This window comes from Macrosteles quadrilineatus, unplaced genomic scaffold, assembly GCF_028750875.1.
Source record: "Macrosteles quadrilineatus isolate MER2022 unplaced genomic scaffold, UCM_ALF_1.0 Scaffold_3__2_contigs__length_128488019, whole genome shotgun sequence".
Taxonomy (NCBI): Eukaryota; Metazoa; Arthropoda; class Insecta; order Hemiptera; family Cicadellidae; genus Macrosteles; species Macrosteles quadrilineatus.
Genome location: NW_026542596.1, coordinates 31,249,292 through 31,267,692, shown reverse-complemented (window position 1 = coordinate 31,267,692; position 18,401 = coordinate 31,249,292). Strand labels below are relative to the sequence as shown.

General features: G+C 34.6%; 1 protein-coding gene across 3 annotated transcripts in view; it reads left to right on the top strand.

Annotated features, from left to right (window-relative positions):
- The window catches only part of LOC128988579 (beta-arrestin-1), a 71,213-nt gene that overhangs the window by 17,141 nt on the left and 35,671 nt on the right, over positions 1–18,401 (top strand). The window lies entirely within an intron of this gene.

Here is an 18,401-nt window from a genome sequence, read left to right as displayed (position 1 = left end):
GATGACAACTCACTGCACGCAAAAGCTTTTTGTAATGAATAAATTAAATATTCATAAATAGTGGCGAGATTAAAAATATAACGCCACCGGCGATGACCACGTTACAGTCTAACGAACCAACAACTTTCATTTTCCTCGATAAAGTGTCGACTTTTTAAGCTTAACTTTTTTGCTGGCTAACCTGATACTTCGGGGTTGAGCATTAGTTGTTTTGTTTAAATTAATCTAACGTATAAAATATTCATAATTTGTACGTACATAATTACTCATCATTTAGCCAGTTTGTTAGTTATTATTTGTTAAAATGTTGTAGGCGTTTTGTGCTGCATTAGTTATAAACTATTTTTGTGTATATTCTCTTATCTCTCTACAAAGGAGGGGTTTTGCCGAAGTCACATTGCCTACATTAACACAGCAAAGTGGTGTTTACAATGCGAATATCGACGTAGAAGAATGAAATTTGCTTGGAATGAGAACGAGGGGATTGAGTGGAAGAGATGAGCATTTGTGACAGTTTTAGCATTTAATGCGAATCGGACCAAACACGTTGTAATCACGTATATTGCAACGTTAAAAAGGTATATCACAAGATCTGTAAAAGGCTACGTCTATTTTAGCTAATTTACAATTCCCATATAATGAGCTTAACAAGAGTTAATTCCAACTTGCCTTCTTGGAGTGGGTAACAAAAATAACTATCGCAGTAGATTAGTTTATTCTTGGCTTTGTAGCAACATTTGTATGTTTAGTTACTTTGCATTGTAACTCGTGATGAGTAGATTTACCAATGACGTCATATGAGTGTATCATTGACCAACCTATTCTAGGGAACCGTACTCGCGATATTTATTTTGTCTACTTGCTGCATTTTTACCCAAAGAGACGGCATTTGATGTTGTGGAGTGGAGGATGTTATGTTTATGTTAACTTCGATTGTTGGTTAAAATAATATTGTGCATGATTATTTCAAACAGAACTTGTATCCTTATTACCTCGTTTTGTATAGTTGGCCCAGCTGTGTTGTAACGTTTGAATTATGATCCCACTAATAGTATATTTCTTCACTAGGGCCTAAATTGACTCTCATTTAAAAAGATACTCTCAAAACTACTAGTTTGTTTTCAAAATAATTTGCTATTGAAAACAAGCAGCTGTTTAGTAAGTGATTTAATATCGTTTCGTCTATTACGAATGTGTTAGTGTACATCTTATCATACAATCGGTATGCCGAACTATTTACAATAAGACAACAATAATTAACTACACTCAATTAAACAATCGATACGTACTTTCCACACATGAAACATTTACAATCGAAATTTACAACTGAGTTGACAACAGCTTATTATAATCCCTAGGGGCTAAAAACGATTGAGGGAGTAAAAATGCTTCTTTAGACCCGCAACGCATGCATTTAAAACGCCCATTTGTGCCGCAGTATGACGACAACTCCTTTAAAAAGAGAGACGTAACTGAATTTTCTGTCGTTGGTCATCTTAAAATTTTCCGATTTCAAACATTTGTCCGAAAATACGTGTGAAAACTCACGTACTACATAAATGTTGACGATTTTTGTGAAATGTTAGCGAATAAATCGCATTTTGTGCAACAGTAAACAGTTTAAATGTAGCGTTTAGAGAGAGAACCGGTGAAAAGTAGCGGACAGTTGAGGATGTTCTTTTAACTAACGGGAAACAATTTGTCGCGTAATTATGTTTTGGTCAAGGCAAACTGCTCCGTCGTGTTATACATGTACCTCATTATCTCAGTGGCTCTAGACAGTCTAATGTATAACCGATTACATTGTGTGTGGTTACGCATTTAGGTTTTAGCACGGTGTTGTAACTATTTATTCGGTGACTTTAGTAGGAACAGGTTCGGTGAAAAACTATTTCATCTCCTAGCTAAGGGCGTATAGTAGGTATGCTTGAACCAACGATATAAACGAATATAAACGACTCAGTTGTTGTAGTTCTTTACATCGTTGGATTGAACTTGTTTCCTGATGTTCCGTCTATCTGGTAACTAACTGGCCAATGGTTTTTAAAGCTCGGACCAGTCCCAGGAGGGCCAGGAGACAAGTTCCATCATGCAGACTATAGTCACGTGTAACTTCTTTCAAATCGGCTCTTCATATACACAGCTTTATTTATTGGAATTGAGTAAATTTATTTTTATGTTTGATAAAAAATAAACTTGTGTTACTGTGGTAAATCGCAACCTGTGGAAACTAGAAACAGTTTTCAGGTTGTAAAAATTGTGTAATTGTATTACAATTTTTGTTGTCTCTTTCGCAAACAGGCAAAAAAAATTATACAGGTACATTTTTTATTAACTCTATCAATTTCTTTATTGAGGTTTCTTAGAGAAATACAATATTGGTATATACAAATTGTAATTTGAATTTTCATCTTGATTAACAATTTTGATCGAAGAATTCCTTTTAGTGAGTAGTATGGTTAATCCATAAGCCAGAATTTAAGCTTTATCTTCAGGTCTTGATTTCTTGGGGTCTTCAAATGGTTGTTGGGCAGGCTATTGAAAATCCTTCGTCCCATGAAGGAAGGCTTCCGGGTGTATTGAGTTGTATGGCGGCCCTTTATAGGAAACATAAGTGGAAAAAATGGTTGACCCTTATCTATTACAAATATGTTAATTTTTGCAACTTTCTTTCAGATCGATTCAGTTGTCTGAATCGACAAAATTCTGTTGTCAGATTTTGTTCAAATTCTGTTGTCTGTGTCTTTTCACATCGCATTAATTCACGACGGTACGGGATCTAGAATCTGGCTCCAAAACGTTGTTAAACTTGTGGGTATCGGCCTATTAACAGTTTTTCCTAAGGGAACGGTCCAAACCCTGGTCTTGTCACTCCGGTGACGTGTACGTGGACGTCCTCGTTCGTCACAACCATCCCATATCCGGAGAATCTCCTCCGCACACGCTCATCTGCATCGAGCAACATGACTATCTAGTTTAAGTAATAAAGTGGCGATACTATTACCTTCTTAACCTTTAAAACATTCAGTGAGTCCCAACTCTAGATTATTACGGTATCGAGGTGAAACAAGTTATTTATTGGTTGTGGTATAAAGGACCACAGTGAAGCTAAAATCATGTTGACGTTTGTAAAAGAATTTATTTCATTCTTGGACTATAATTATTTACTAGCTAGTTTAGTGTTGGATCGAAGCCGAGCATTTTAGCTGCGTTTACTGGTTTAAAAATAAGTATAATTTTCCTTCACTATCCTCATTGGCACGGTATCAAGTTTTGAACACGGTTTAATAATTAAATGCCATACTTTAAACTCACCTAGTTAACGAAGCAGCGTCAATAAGTTCATTAAATACGTATTTGACGTCGAAGTATGTAGGTGTTTTTTGTTTGTTTTGGTAGGTGGAAAAAAACAATTGTGTTTATAACTGTAGTAGGAGATTATCCGTTGAGATTTGTCTTGTTTGCTAGAGGGCGGTTCCAACCCCGCCTCCCGGTGAAAATGTGCAAACAGGCTTAGCTGGAAACGGTGAAAATCGTATTTCTTCAACACACATACTATATCACGTGTTTTCCATTTTCACATCCCAGGATGATAGGTTCTAGCCTGGAACGGTTTTACACATCACTTCAGTTTAGTCCTAGAGGGTTGGGGCGTTATTAGCATGTCATAGATAAAATTCATTGGTGATTGGCAGGATTTGAACCAATGACCTCTGGCTCCGAAGCCCCCATCTCTACCACTAGACCAGCTCGCTATCTATTCAGACTACTTATACCACACATACCACGTATATACTACAGTACTATACTCTTAGCAAAATGGGAGTGCTCCTGAACGTAAAATCCTACGTAAATGTTCAGAAACACTCCCGTATAGCTAAGTTATAGTACATAGATGTGTTGCTCGAAAACGGAGAAAAGCTCTAGTTCAGGAACTATGTCAGTAATTATTGGTCACATAACCAGTAGCAAGCCGTATTGAACCAGTAGGTCCCTGGTTCAACGCTGTGAAAAGTCAGAAGTTCGTCTTTGATCAGCTGACATTTTAATAAATGGTCCTTTCTAAATACATAGTGTAGTGAGTAAGATCGCGTATTTAGATTAAAACTAGCCGTTACCCACGGGCTTCACCCCGATTGACTTCAAAAGTATTAATAAAACTATTGATTGGTTAAGTTAAGCTGAAATAAACAAAACAGAATACAGTAATACAAACAAATAATCACACGATTTTAATCATACTATCATCTAAATATATAAAAGGCAAAGCCCTCACTGACTCACTGACTCACTCACTCATCACTAATTCTCCCACTTCCCATTAACTTAGGAGGCTGAAATTCGGTACACCAATTCTTTGGGCATTAAATAGGAAAACTAAGTAGTTTTTATTCTGATTGGGTTTTCGGGCTCCGCCCCAGTGGCTCTGGAGTTTCCCATGTTAACCTTATGATTTTTCATATTTAAAAGGAATTTCTTAACAGCTGCTTCAATTAAACAAGTTGGTTCTGTTCTATGATGTTCAATAGCATTTAAGTTACAAGGATTACCAACAGGGTGCAGCACTATTATTTCTTTTACATTTATGACAACAGCTAATTTGCAACCAAAAGGTGAGTGAGCGAAGCGAACGAACTTCAACCTGGAGGCGAGTTAGCGTAGCGAACGAGCTAACCTGAAGGCAAGTGAGCGCAGCGAACGAGCTCCAACCTAAAAGTGAGTAAGGGTAGCGAACGAACTTCAACCAGGACGTGATTGAGCCATGCGAACGAGCTCACTTATGAAGTTAAACGGGGCAAAGCCCGCGGGTACAGCTAGTCATATTATAAATGTGAAAGTTTGTGTGTTTGTTTTTTTGTTTGAAGTTTAAATCACGCTTTAACTACTGGACGGATTGGACTGAAATATGGTATTATGATAGCTCACATTCCCGATTAACATATAGGCCTATTCTTATCTCAAAAATCCTTTCGGGCTCCGCCCCAGTGGCTCTGTAGTTCCCCTATGAGTATTCATATTTAAAAGGAATTGAAGAACTTAGTCCCTATTTGCCTTCCCGTCTCATCTATAAGAGTGAGTCGTAGCGCACTGGCACGTCTCATAACTTATGCTAATTTAGTCTAAACTTTACTCTAGAACGGCTGTAGGAAATAAAGTATCAAAGTTTAGTTTCAAGACTAGCGTTTCAAAATACCAGCGCATTTGAAAAGCCTCGGTTTTTTGTAAACGATCCTCGTAGAATATTATCTTGCTTAAACGTGATCTGCTCTATTTTTTGCAGTAGTATCTTCATGAACTATTACACTTGCTGAGGAAATTATTTGTTTAAGATTACCTTACGAAATTCAGCTATATAAATACTAGGCCTACTTATGATATGCTTTGTTGTTACTAATCCACTATAATTCGTTATATGAATATATTCAATTTGTCAACAGCATTGTTATTGGTACTTCATTGTCCCTTGTCATGTAAACTCACTAAACTCAGTATCTCACCTCACAACAAATGTCGTTGATGTTGTTTTCTAATTTACTCGGTAAGTAGTGTTGTTTTGCAAACAGGTTTGAGTTATTTGTTAATCATTTCTTTGAAGAATGGATGCATACTCTGTATGATACATTTATTCAGATTATATTATTTTGTGTCTGTAATGGAAATATAAACGGTATCAGCAAAACGACACTGACACATACTTTCTCCCATTAGTCTGATATTAAAATTGAAAATTCTATTACTTTTATGAAGAAAAACAACTACTCTAATGCATAAGTGGAGGGTGTAAATATTGGTTTTTACGGGGGGAATTCCAACAAGATCAATGATTTTAACTGTAATTTTACAGAATTGGGGATTGGGGGTTTTGCCATTTTGTTTAAGATAAAGGTACTGTAAAGTACTAAATTTTAATCAAAATCCGTTTGGGCCGTTATTTAGGAAATCATATTTTCTTTAAATATATGGTTTTATAGGAAATCACCATTAAAAAATTCAAATAAATTAAAAATACCTGGTGATACTATATATTGTACCCTTACACCAAATTTCATCAAAATCGGACTATAGGTTAAGTCTACTGACCTGTCTCTATACATGCACACAAACACACTTTTTTGTTCAGTTGAACTAAAAACGGATATTTCCATCAAAAACTCAAAAATGTTTACGCAAACATGATTTTCTCCAAATACTATGTTCAGGGAGAGAAATTAAAAATGGAAATTAATAAAGTAGAAATAGTTATTTGTGCAACTAGTGAGAAAAGTGAGCAATTGACTCACTTGAGAGAAATCCTTACTCACGGCAGGAATGGTTTCTCGAGTGAGGCAATTGTACTTTGAACTCGAGTTGCACATTATACTTTTCCTACAGTTACCATAAAACAAATAAATTTGTGAAGAAACATAACCTATTTTTACACAGCAGTGAACTTTTAATTTAACATTTAATGTGAAGTGACAAATACAACAGTACAACAGCTGACCAGCTGATTTACAGCCAGTGCTGCCAACGTATTTCGCGCGCGTACGACGTTGCCTGCATGTTACGCGCTCACTATTTCGTGCCTTCACGTTGCAAATCTGGAGTGAGACAAAGTAATTAGAGTGAGACAATGTTAACATTGTCTCACTGATGAGCGAATTGGCCACTTTGCTTTCTCAAATCAGTGAGAGAACATGTACATTGTTAGGTAACTGTAGGAAAAGAACCTTTTTTACCCTAATCGCGTTGAGAGAACAACGCTCGTTGCACTCACTCGTCAAGGCACGGCAAATCTGAAAGAGATCGCGCTATTTAATTATTTATCCGACTGTCGAATTGAAAAGGAGGGGAGGATTGAGATCAAAGTGACAATAAAACAAAGATGAACTTGGAATAAAGGACAAGTACAGGCGAGCTTGGCCCTTGGGCGGCGAGCGACGAGTCTTTTGTCTCGCTGCACGGCACGGGGAGGGATTCTGTTTTGTGTTGTTTCGAGTTTAGAAACTTCCCCCAACTCTGTTTCGTCAACCCTGGCGGTTGTAAGGTGGTTAGTGAACTAAACCAACCACTGAGGTTAACGGTTCATGATAGGGTTTGAGTGGATTTGGAGGGGGGGGGGGGGGTAGAATTTTAGTTACCAGTCTTGGAGTTATTAAATGTATGTCTGGTAGTATTTTTAATAAGTATACATATATTTTGCAAACATATAGATGTAATAAAAGTTTTGTGTTATACAATTTCTGATCGATAATTAAGTAAAATTGTGCTATAGCATTGGATATTAATTGGATACTGAATTAGACACGCATCTTTATGGACCAGCTGCCACAAAATTTTAAAAAAGAACACAGTTCTGTGAGCCAGTCACAGAATACGCTAGTGTCTAAAATTCTATTTCCTACTATTTTGTTGCTGACCTAATGGGTCTTAACAGCAGTTCAAAATAAGTCGGTCCATCAGTTTAACTTGGTAAAAAAATGTGTTTATTCGACAGAAATTTGTAGGCCTAAATTAGATCAGCACAATCAACTACGACGATTTTGGTTTTAAAAACTGGCGACAACTTTAACTTGGGGACGGGATAGCCAAAGGTAATAGTTCACCCACAGTCGTATAATTAGTTTATTTTTATTCAGCAACCAGGAAGTTTTTATATGTAGTCGTGGTTATTTTTTGTATAATTTATTAACCGGTTTGTTGTTGACCTTGTCTGTAAACGTGCTGTTATTCAGTTTAGTGAAATTAACTAAAAACGGATTGTATTGATTTATGTCTAGAAACTAATGATGCTTGTCGGTTTTTACTGGAACGAACAAAAATGGAGATTCATTAACTATTTATTATCATGTTTTATTATTAACTTGTTTTCCGACTTTTTTGTATTTTGATTCCAAGGACAATAAATATTATTTAACTAAATATTTATAATCATAATATATATATAGTATTTTCAAAATCTATTTAATGATATTGTTGTCAACGGGTTTATGATAAAACCTCAGCTATGGATGTTGACGTCTACGACGAACGTCATGAAAGGAACGTCAAAATAACGTTATCTGTACCTAGTGTATGTCAAGGCTACTTACTAAGTTTGCGATTTTACAGTGTACTTAAACAATTAACATCCTGGTTGTGCTGTAACAAAAGTACAGTATAGTGTTTCATTCATGGGTTGTCTTCGAAGGATACAAAACGCAGCGTTTTATGAGGCATGGGAATAATTTTTAGATCAGAGTTGAAGCGGAGTGGCTAACAAAGAAATTACAAAAAATGTTTGCAAAATCTATTTATTTCCTTCGCTATTTTATTGGCTTCACTCTAGAAGTTGAGTAATATTTTGCTCAAAGCAGAGCTAAAAGATAAATCGTCTAGCATAGGCTACATTATGGTGTTCTTACCTTTTACACATGATCGATCAAAATTCAACACTGGTAAACCGTTTTCTAAGATACAAACCTGTTTTTCACTCAAGTGTTTTAAATTATTTTTAATTCACCCTGTATAAAGTAAATGGTGGAAGTATTGTTTTCTTCAACATTTTTGAGTTTGAACTTCAGGTTGAAATATCCGTTTTGGGTCCCCCTGAACCCAAAAAGTGCTTTTAAGCCAGTCATGAGAACGTTATTAAGCAAAAATTAACAAAACGTGAACTAAAAAATCTCGTATGCCCATTAAAAACTATGATGCTATATTTGTCACTACCAGTTCTAGGACAATGAAATTCACGAACACTGTAAAAAGGTAATATTGGTAATACAAAGCAAAAGATTCTTGGGCTTTTCTGATATTTATTTTCGGAGTAATGTCTATGTGTGTGTTTCTGTGTGTGGCTGTTTGTGTAGCTACACCAGTGGTTCGATTTTGATGAAACTCAATATGTGTGTACTAATCATGTAAAACATGTATCCCCGGGCATTTTTCATTTATTCAAAAATTTAATTTTGACGATAAAAACCGGACAATCGGATTTTTACCAAATGATTTTGATTCAAATATATAAAAATATATGGTCCTTCTCTTAACAAAATGAAGAACCAATCCCCAAAGCTGTAAAATTACGGATCAAAAGCTATTGCATTTTGTGATTTTAACCATAAAATATCACAGTACTCACGCTTACATTTTTGCCATTGTTTTTGTGAAAAGTTAATGGGTGAAGGTATGTGTCAGTTTGCTGATACCGGTTGTTTTGAAGATCTACAGAAAACCTTTTTAACGTTAGTTAAATGCGCTGTCAGAATCAGATTGTTTAGTTCTGAGAGTAGTGTCTCACTAGAGAGAGGTAGAGTACAAGAAGTGATAACACAACCAAAGCTAATCTCCTGTAGTAATGAAGCTCGCCTCACGTGTCCCAGAGCGTTGATACTTTTCATTATTTTGTTTTCAATTTACTCGTGACCTCACTCAAAACCTTGAAAATACGTTTACTGTCCAAACCTGACGTGATATACAGTAAAATCTCGCTGATCAAATTAGTAAGATTAAATTTTGCTCTAACAACCTAGGCCTATTTAAAAGATTTTTTATTATATTGTGAAATCGCTCTTATACAAATTAAATCGTATCAGACTACTAAAGTACACAATAGAACAATCCTCTCATAAAATGCCCTTTTCTCTTACAAAATAGTTTGACCTGCAGTTGTTTCGTGGTCTCTGAACCACGTGATTTCAACAGAGGTCAAAGCCATCCCCGTGGCAGTTGGCAGGGTTTACACCTGGCAAGGTTGACAGTTGGCAGGGTTAGAGTTGAGTTGCACCTTTCGAAGAAAACCCTCTTCACATGAGGATATATGAAAGAAAACCCTATTAAAACGGGTAAACGTGTACAATTAGGCCCATATTGATCCCATAGTATTTTGTACCAGTGAGTTGAATTGATTGAATGAATACAAGCGCAAACTATGGATAATCAATTAAGTTATTGCTGATAAACAAGCCAATTGCACACTTAAAACTCTGACAGAATGTAACAGAAATTAGCGCTGACATCGCGCTTCGCATCATTCTTGTCAAAAGAAGTTTTGATGGAAATTTCACGGCAAAGTTGCGTTAAATTATGGAAATGTCAAAGTTGTTATCTTCTTTAACTAGTTACATCATATACTATGTGACTTATCGTGATTGCTTTCATATTTATTTTCCTTAAAGGCTAAGTTTGTAAGGTATATTGTTACTAATTATCCTCTGATTCAGGAGTTGGTCTAACTTTTTCGTTGTTTTGGAAAGACAAATTAATAATTAGATTTTGGTTCAAAATAATTACAAACGTTTAGAAACGTAATAACTCTCTGAAAGTCTAAGTAAATAACCTACACTGTTACAATTAATCCCCTGATTTGCTAGTTGACTAAACGTTTTCGTTGATTTGGAAAGACAAACAAAATAATGTTTGTTTGAAATCAATGCAAACGTTTTGAAACTATATCGCTCTATCGGGAATCCATTATTTATTGCATTTCTAATCGGTGAAGTGAATATGTTTGTTGCACCGATCGAGCTTAATTAAACGCATGTTATTGAAATGAAACCGCTATACGAGGCTTCAACGACCTAAAGGCACTTGTGGAGTGATTCAGTGATTGGCAATACTGTATTAAAAACAGATCGCACTAACATTTATTAGCTTTGGAATAATAAACCCATGGCCATTGTTCGTGGAATATTGTAGATTAACTGGATGATTGATTTTTAATTAGGCCAATTAAATACTTATCAACCAACAACCCTGCCATGTTTGAACATTGTTTGGACATTGTTGTTGTTTGGACATTGTTTGAGCCCTTGGAGGCTAGCGGCCATTTTAGATAATTTCAAACAGTTGCTGAAGAGTTACTTATCGTCCAAAAATTTTGTTTTCAAATACCAAAGTGATTGTGATTTAAATATCTAGTTAAGTGTGAGATTAATGTTCTTTGTAGTTTTTAATTGTTCTCTAAGGGAGTCCATGGAAGTTAACGGCCATCTTGGATTTTCAAGACCATAAGAGCAATGTTAATTTCGCTATTTTCAAATAGCTGCTGAAGAGTTATTGACCATCTCAAAACAGTTTTTCTAACACCAGAGTGTGTTTAATTTAAATATCTATTAAACTGTGAGAATAGAAGTTTTCTTTGTAGTTTTTTTACATTGTTTTACGAGTAAGAACGTCTTGGCCCCAAGGACTCTTCAAGTCAGCTGACTTTTTTGTTTTGTTTTCTATTAGCGAATTTCCTTTATAGGGAATAAGCTATTGACCATGAGGTTTATTAAGTGTATTAAAAATGGACTTTATTACCCTGCCTGTAGTATCAAACCTACGTACCCGTTAAACCTAATGTTATTAATATAGATTTAATTGAAAATCAAATCAGGCAAATGTAAATTTGCTTAGTCTGCAAGTTTTCTGCGGCGGTGGTATATATTTTGTTTTATAGGTTTTCACCTATTAATGAGTTCAGTTATATTTTATTAGACTAATTCACCTAACAATTTCTGTATTTTTCAAACTAAAAAATACTTAAAAGCTGAAAATACGTAATCTAACTTTTTTAAACATTTTTGTGTCTATAAATTCCAGTAATTCCAAAATGTGTGGTTTAATGCATGAATCATGACTTGCAATTGCACAAGTCTTGCAGGGTACAGTCCAATTAAATTTCACAAACCTTGTTATAGCAAGCACCCGTGGCCGAATAACTCTGGCGCCAAACTTCACATACAAGCTCTATACATCTTGAAAGTATGCTTAGTGAATTCTCTTTTTAGTTATATTAGTTGTACCGGTGCATATAACAAACTGAACCTTAACATAAACGGAATACATTTATTTATTTCCCACAGTAAACATATCAATATATTCATCGTTGCCCTTAAGAAATCTAAACTGATCACTTTAATAAGTAGTGTGACCAGTACAGAGTTGATAATCTATTACTGTAGTAGATTTATTTTTGGACTTAATACAAGTGTCTGTCCATTTTATACTTGTATACATCTTAGTCAAGTAAAATTATTCTTTTCTTTCTTCAATAAATCATCTAAAAAGACACAAACTGTGTTTCCGTATTAAATAATCTATTGTACTGGGTAGGCCTATCATAAATTGCGTTGTACCTCAACTTAAATTACGATTTTAAGAATAAATCCACGGCGGGAATATGACAAGCAGTGTAACGCCGTTACCGCATAATCCAATAAAAGTTGTATCCGAGCGGAAAAATTCAATTATGTGCAACTCTGAAAGAGAGCGTGAAATTAAATTAATAGGCCCACAACCCCGCGCTGGTGCGGCCATGTCAATGAATATATCTGTCCGCGACAACGAAAGTCAATAACTGTATTAATTTCACTTTTGAGACCAAACTGTATTATTTATTGTTTACCAGTTGTGACGTGTCCATAGACATCAAATCGTTGAATATATTTGTCCCTGTGTTGATAGAACGGCGACAACGAAAGTCAATATTTTAACTTTTCAAAGTGAAATGTATATTATTTATCGTTTACCAGTTGTGAACTCTTGTCTATAGACATCACATCGTTGAATATCCCTGTGTTGATAGAACGGCGACAACGAAAGTCAATATTTTAACTTTTCAAAGTGAAATGTATATTATTTATCGTTTACCAGTTGTGAACTCTTGTCTATAGACATCACATCGTTAAATACCCCTGTGTTGATAGAACGGCAACAACGAAAGTCAATATTTTCACTTTTCAAAGTGAAATGTATGTTATTTGTCGTTTACCAGTTGTGAACTCTTGTCTATAGGCATCACATCGTTGAATACCCCTTTGATGATAGAACGGCAACAACGAAAGTCAATATTTTATGTTATTTATCGTTTACCAGTTGTGAACTCTTGTCTATAGACATCACATTGTTGAATATCCCTGTGTTGATAAAACGGTGACAACGAAAGTCAATATTTTAACTTTTTAAAGTGAAATGTATATTATTTATCGTTTACCAGTTGTGAACTCTTGTCTATAGACATCACATTGTTGAATATCCCTGTGTTGATAGAACGGCGACAACGAAAGTCAATATTTTAACTTTTCAAAGTGAAATGTATATTATTTATCGTTTACCAGTTTTGAACTCTTGTCTATAGACAACACATCGTTGAATATCCCTGTGTTGATAGAACCGTAATAACGAAAGTTAATATTTTAACTTTTCAAAGTGAAATGTATATTATTTATCGTTTACCAGTTTTGAACTCTTGTCTATAGACATCACATTGTTGAATATCCCTGTGTTGATAGAACGGCGACAACGAAAGTCATTATTTTAACTTTTCAAAGTGAAATGTATATTATTTATCGTTTACCAGTTGTGAACTCTTGTCTATAGACATCACATTGTTGAATACCCCTGTGTTGATAGAACGGCGACAACGAAAGTCAATATTTTAACTTTTCAAAGTGGAATGTATATTATTTATCGTTTACCAGTTGTGAACTCTTGTCTATAGACATCACATTGTTGAATATCCCTGTGTTGATAGAACGGCAACAACGAAAGTCAATATTTTAACTTTTCAAAGTGAAATTTATATTATTTATCGTTTACCAGTTGTGAACTCTTGTCTATAGACATCACATCGTTGAATATCCCTGTGTTGATAGAACGGCAACAACGAAAGTCAATATTTTATTTTTTCAAAGTGAAATGTATATTATTTATCGTTTACCAGTTGTGACTATAGACCTCAAATCGTTGAATATCCCTGTGTTGATAGAACGGCAACAACAAAAGTCAATATTTTAACTTTTCAAAGTGAAATGTATATTATTTATCGTTTACCAGTTGTGAACTCTTGTCTATAGACATCACATTGTTGAATATCCCTGTGTTGATAGAACCGTAATAACGAAAGTTAATATTTCACTTTTGAAACTGAATGGTATTATATTTTGTACGTTACCAGTTGTGTCCTCGTTATTTTATGTTTATGATAAGACATTTTAGTGACTTTGGTGATTAAAACTTGAGTGTAGATAATGTTCCTTTACTACTGCAATATACGGTCGTTTTACCCCTCCTGTATTGCCAAGTGTACTTAATACAACACAAATTATATAGTTCTAGAACTATAACATTAATTGTCCTTGTGTATAATGAATTAATACCTTTTTGCTCATCTGCACAAAATACCTATAATGTTGTAAAGAAGATTGTACAGCTGAATTCCCACCTCGATCCTAATTATATTTTCAATTTCAAATATACAAATTCCTCTCAAAGATAATATTGTTGCTTAAGTTAAATTACCTCTTTATATGAAATCTGATTAAAGATACCGTAAATAGTTATTATCAAATTATAACTCGAAACTAAAATTTTGCCAATAGTTTTCCATATAGGCAAGACTATATATAATGATTATCTACCAGTATCACATACTTATGGTTGGTTTAGTTTTTATACTTCAAAAATGTTTACACAACTCCACGTATAATGCTGGTTATGGGTAAAACCATCATTTAGAGACTTGAGTAAGATTCTAAATAACAACAAATCGATTGCAAATAAACTTACATATGATAATTTAATCTTGAATTTGGTATTCGTACTAGGTACCGTACTTGCTTTTCCACCTGGGCCACTCACGACACAAATATCATAACTAAACAGGAACACAACACTTGAAAACACTCGACTGCTCTCGAGTTGTTAAAACGTTTTGTTTTCAACACAGATTAAAGTTTAATTGTTAAACAAGGTAGTTTAAAACTGCCAGATGCATCTCTTCATTAAATACACGTTGGGTAAAACATGTATGTACAATGTTGTTAAGTATGTTATTGTTTATACTAATCGCATTCTACTGCATTTTAAAACATCTAAATACAACACGTCATCTACTACGGGTTTTCAAATAGTATATATTTTTTCATTTTTTGTGGTGTTCAAGTTCCATTTACAGAGTATATGAAAAATAAAAAGGATAAAATACCTTTTGATGATTTGTGGTGTGTTTTTTGTTTATAGCCGAATTTTACAATGTGTTACCATAGATTAGACAAAATCCCTAATGACGTAGATACTTGGGTTTTTTTCATAAAACAAAACTGTAATCTTCTTCACTCTTCCTATTATTTATCATTCATTTACTAGCATGTTATTAGACCTAAGTGTGATCGAATGTCTGTTTCCCTTTAAGCATAATCGAACGTCAATTTAATCGTTTTCACGGTTTTACAATGATTCTTTATTAATATTATGAATTCTCTGATACACTTTTTTACTTAAAAATTATCGTATGATTATACTTAAAGAGATATTTAAGAGAGAGATAATAGAGACAACTACTGTCGTTGACTACGAGACTTATTGAAAGTCAGAACTACACCAGTATAAGCTTCGGCCACCAGATTCCAACGTACTGTAAATCTATATAAATAAAATTAGAGTTTTGTCTGTACATTGCTTAGAATAATGAACTTTTTGGTTATTTTTACATTTCATAGGTCAGAGAAACCGAATCAAACCTTATCTCAATTTCTGTCTGTCTGTCTGTCTGTCTGTCTGTCTGTCTATCTGTCATTCTCTTGGTAACGCTAAAATACGCACTTTATTACAACTACTCCTCAATAACTATAGCACTGTCCCGCCTGAAACTTATTTTCCAAATACTATACATATATGAGATGGTTTTAGACGTATTTCATCGAATATGAGACAGTTAGATATTTAACAGTAAACCCTTGAAAATCAAGTTTTTGTCGATTTTTGACGTGGAATTTCTGGAAGCCCATGTTAACCTTATGAGAAATGAAATTATTGAATCTTAACAGCTGTTTCAATTAAACAAGTTGGTTCTGTTCTGTGATGTTCAATAGCATTAAAGTTACAAGGATTACCAACAGGGTGCAGCACTAGCACTATTATTTCTTTTACATTTATGACAACAGCTAATTTGCAACATGGAGGCGAGTGAGCGTAGCGAACGAGCTAACCTGAAGGCAAGTGAGCGTAGCGAACGAGCTAACCTGAAGGAAAGTGAGCGCAGCGAACGAGCTCCAACATACAGGTGAGTGAGCGTAGCGAACGAACTTCAACCAGGACGTGATTGAGCCATGCAAACGAGATCAGATAGTAAAAATAAAAGTAAGCCTACCGTTATAGGATCGACCGGCAGACACAGAGGTAATTTAACCTTTTATTGATTGTCATACCGATCCGGAACAACAAAAAACAACATAAAATGAAGCTATGTATAATAGTTTGGCCAGCATATCTTAAAATATGCAAACCAACTGCTGTTCGTTATATAAGAAGGTTTCAACTGAATATTATAAGATCCCCGTGCGTAGAACGGGTACACAGCTAGTGCATTATAAAATGCTATTGGCGATTGACTGTATTTAAACTCGCGCCCTAAATTGACCAGCCGCGTGTTTACTGTTAACAGCTGGTTTGCTGTAAATTTTAACAAAATACTACAATATCACAATAACAACCCCCAGGCAGATAAAAACTAAGTACAGATCGTGTCTTTGGGTTCGATGTTTTTTAATCTTTACGGGAACATCCAAGTATTGTAGCATGTTAGAACCACTAGTTTGTTGGAAAAAATAGGATAAAATTGAGTAAGAAAACATTTTGGATGAGTATTTTTAACAATGATCTGTGATGATTATATATTACCTCCTGAGATATTACTATGCTGTGATTTCGATCACTAATTGTCATTATCGTCGACCAAACTTGTTTAAATGGGCTGTAAAAAAGTAAAAATACCCCCGCCGCAGCAAACCTGCAGACTAAGCGAATTTCCATTTCCCTAAATGGATTTACACTAAAATGTCTCCTTAAAAATATCACATTTATTCCCTATTTAAATAGAATCAGTTTAAAACATACTTAGGTTTGCTGCAACAGGGAGGGTAAAAGTGTTTTTTTATGTAAAATGTTAATAGTTAGTAAGAAATAAAAACATTTTCCAAATTTGGGCAAAATATGTTTATAAACAAGCAAACTACAACAGTTTACTTATTCTCCATAAGAATAACATGGGAATTTTAAATTTACAATTTTTTGGAATTTTCTCCGTAACCATTAGGCGCATTATAACGCTTCAATATACTAAATTATTTGTTTTTTTAAGCTCTACAAAATAGTTTCGAAAGAAATTGCAAAATTTTATGTTTTTTGGGTCAAAAATGGGAAAAACCCATTTTTACCCCATAAAAGCCCCCATAAACCCCCGTTCCCATGGTCCGATCATGCTGGTTCGCGAACTCGTTCGAATAAACGTAGGTTTACACGTTTGTACCAAATTTCATCAAAATCGGATCATTTTTGCTCGAGTTATCGCGCTAACGGACACACATATATATATATATATAAATATATATATATATATATATATATATATATATATATAAATATATATATATATATATATATATATATATATAAATATATATATATATATATATGAATTTGAACGGATGGTGTTTTTGACCTCTAGGGACCTCAAAACGAAAAAAAAAATCGGTCCCGGGTCCAGGTCTTACCGTGAGTACTACGGTAATAGCTTATTCCCTTTATGGGAAATTCGCTAACAGTGTGACAAACTTTAAAGAACGGCAAACCAAACAAATATTTGTTTTTGACATCTTAAACATAAAGGGTTAAATTTTGTTATTAGTTGCAAGACAACAATTTCACACCTTTACATCGGACGTTCTTCAATAAAATAGTTGCATCACAATAGTGATTTGCTTTTTAATTCCCAAGTATTATTTAGCTATAAAGTCACCCGTGTTCGACGTCGCCCCACTGATGGCTTAACAGGTGTTAATCATGTTTAGGTATGTTATGGGGATGAAGGGACGGTTCGCCAGACAAGGTGTTGGCTATGGTATCGATCTCTGCCCCCCCCCCCCCCGCTGCAATACTACTGTGGGGGCATGGACCCCCGCCCCAGACGTTCTCATAACATACACACCAAATGTATACAGACACCCGTGGCTATGTATTGAAATTTAGATTGTGTTTTCTAACAAAATATTGAAAATTATTTTCTCCGGATCTTGCGATTTTGCCTCATTTTGTTGTGTTGCGTGTGTATTTTCTCTTATAGTTGTGTTGGCATGAATAATAATCATCTTTTGCTAAACTGATATAATCTTTTCCTTAGTTATAACTTGGAGATTTTTATTAAGTTTATGTTGTTGCTAAAAGATTTTTCATTAGGCTGTTTTAATGTCTTTCAGAAAGGTTGGACTTGAAATTAAATCGGTTACACACATTTTATATGTGTTTATCAACCATCTACGCAATCAGCATTTTGTTAACGCTCTGAAAGAGAGCGTTCCAAACCCTGGTCCTGTTACTTTCTAACGTCGTCTTCTGTTGTACATTTCGGGAGTAATAACATACAGGGTGATTGATATAAGTGTGCCAGCCGTTTTATTCGG